This window comes from Protobothrops mucrosquamatus, unplaced genomic scaffold, assembly GCF_001527695.2.
Source record: "Protobothrops mucrosquamatus isolate PMUCROS unplaced genomic scaffold, P.Mucros_1.0 scaffold516, whole genome shotgun sequence".
Lineage (NCBI taxonomy): Eukaryota > Metazoa > Chordata > Lepidosauria > Squamata > Viperidae > Protobothrops > Protobothrops mucrosquamatus.
Genome location: NW_015386829.1, coordinates 6,269 through 9,402, shown reverse-complemented (window position 1 = coordinate 9,402; position 3,134 = coordinate 6,269).

Genomic DNA, 3,134 nt, shown 5'->3' with positions numbered 1-3,134 from the left:
TGAATATCCTTGCTGATACAGAATAGAAAACTATTTAAATTGGCATGGTTTCCACCCAGATGAAGCTCAAAACAAACAATGCTTTAATAGCTTTATGGTTCAGTAAACTGAATGAAACACACACACACACACACACATACACACACACATATACATACATACATACATACATACATACATACATACATACATATATATGTTTTGCAGTAAAGAAGAAGCTAGAAGAGAGCAGACAGCAGACTAGCTACAATTAAGGCACATTATATCTTCACACAAGTCCTTGTTCTGCACATGGAATTTAAGATGCCAATTGCAATACCTTTTAGAAGTTAAATTTTTATGTACAAGTCTTATATTTGTCCTGAAATACTCACATGCTTTTTCACAATGTCAGAAATAAACACATGGACAGTATAGATAATTTGTATATCTATTCTAAAAATTCAGTTCTGTACAATTCCTCAACTCAAAATGGTTTTCCAGAACCATATTTTTGTAGGTGACCTTAGAGGGAATATGTTAGTTAATTTGGTGCAACTATAAATGGCATAGTTTCAAGGCTGTATAAACTGCTCTGTAACAAACCACCACTATGTATGCTACAAGTGCATAGAAGCTTTTCAAGCTTGCTTCATCTTTCAAGACAAATTGACCATCTGTCCAGTGCAAGTTGTGATATGTTGATAAATTATGAAGCAGGAAATGCTTGAGTCTGATTACTCTATTGTACCAAATGTTTCTTCTCCAAGTCTTCAGCATTAGAAACAGTTGTTTCATAGCACTGGCAAATCAAGTGGAAAAGGGATTAAACTTCTTATTGATAAAATCATTTGGCCAGTTACTTTGCCACAGAGATACATTCTATTTCAGCCTTGACAACTGAGGAGGGTATTGGACTAAATGACCTTCAAGGTCCCTTCCAACTTTATTATTATTATTATTATTATTATTATTATTATTATTATTATTATTATTATTATTATTATTATTATTATTATTATTATTATTATTATTATTATTATTATTATTATTATTATTAACTAGTGGAAGAATAATTGTGATACTTGGAGTAGTGTGACACACAGACTATACAGTTGGCTCTAAGGATTCTCACTAGCTATCTCTCTGTCAACTCTACAAACAAATTTAGGTGAAGCCATTTTCCCTTCATTTTCAATTGCCACAGAATTGGGAGGGGGGATGAGTATTTTTTAGCTTAATCAAAACAATAAATTGTTCTGTGGGAACCAAAATCATTGCTGATTGCATTTTGGTGGGCTAAAGTTTCTGTTAGAAAGCCCGCTCAAGTAGTTGATTGGGGAATGTGATTTATGACATATTACTGGGGTGGGAAGTTCAACTTTGTAACATTGTAACCTCTGGGAGGGGACTTCAGTCTTGATTTCACTTTTGATCGTGCCAATACTATGTAGCCAAATAAATAAATTCTTTAAGGAAACTTTTTTGCCTTGGAGTTCTCTTTTACTGGTCTCATCTATCGGAACCATTACACTCTCATAAATCTAAACCTCCAGCTCAGATTTGAATCTGTGTGGACATAAAACTTTCCAACAGAATTATTTAGCATGGTAGACAGTATTCTCCTATAATAGATGATATTATTGCTTATAGCAATATCACTTAGACTTATATACCGCTCCATAGTGCTTTACAGCACTCTCTGAACAGGTTACAGTGTCAGCATATTTTCCACAGCAATCTGGGCCATCATTTTATCAACCTCACAAGGATGAAAGGCTGAGTCAACCTTGAGCTGATCAGAATTGAACTCCTGGTTAATATAGTTAATCTGCAATACTGCATTCTGACCACAGCACCACCATGATTCATTTACGTAATATTCTTACTAGTGGGTACTGTCAATTTGAAGTCCACTCAGGTTCCTAATAACTAATCATTTTGGCCTTTGCCCCAAAAGGAATCTAAATTTTGGAATTTTATAAGCTTGTAAATATTCCATAGTGTAATTTGGGGCTGCACTACAAAAATTCATTGAAGGAACTGATGACATTTTGATATTTGATATAGTTTTTTACCGTGATGCGTTTGTGCTGACTTGCAATATGATGTTTAAATAGGGCAAGTGAGATCTTAACGAGTTGTCTTTGGAGTTCTTTGGTTTTGTGTTTTTCTCAGATTATGTCTCAGCAGAACTCCATAAAATACAAACTTTTAAGGAATGTATACTGCCAACTGCTGGGATGGATAATATTTTGCAGTCAATTCATTCTTCAGCTTGCCATCTCATTCAGACTGTCAGATGTCTCATTAAAAAGATGACCTATGGTAGCTGTCCATCAGACTGCTTTAAAAGAACTACAACTTGTTATCATTTCATATATTTAGAACAAAATGCTAGTGATGGATATCAATCTTATAAGATTTGATGAATATAAATCTTAATACAAAGCTAAATCTACTCTATTGTGGATTTGATTAATGTGGAACAGAAATATTCTCAAATGGAGAGAGTTTTGAGCATGTTCCTATTTTCATTTCAACAGAACAAATTTTTCCTTTCATGATCCTCAGTGATCACAGCTCTCTCGAAACAAAGTTTAACAATCCAAATTTTCACTCTTATCTGCAGTGAATGCTGGATACGCTGTTGGAAGAATACAAGTCCTTTATTGCTCATATTCATCTGATTATTTATCAGATATTCACAGGGTTTTTTTTTAACCAAGGAACATATACATTTTGTTTTATCATATGATGTTCCAAAGTGTAATCTCTTTCATAAATAGGATTCATGCTTACAAGTGACTATGATCAACAGAAAACACATGTGAACAGTATTTTCAACATGATTCCTTAAACACCAGTATCATTTTTGGTTGATACTGATAGGGACCATGGTCATTGAGCTAAAATTTGTTTTTGTGGCAGTCATTTACAGTAGTTATTCATTTAGACATTTTTCTGGTGACATACAGTTAGTTGATCCACTAAAGTCACCAAATGGCTTATAAATTCTAGAGCACTCCTATGAGAAAATATTTGGTTTTTAGATATATTTGTTCAGTGGATCTTCAAGTCTGCTTTTACTTCAAGTGGTAGACTCGCACTTCAGTTTTGTGCCACTTCATGGGTTATCCTCTATCATGGCCATT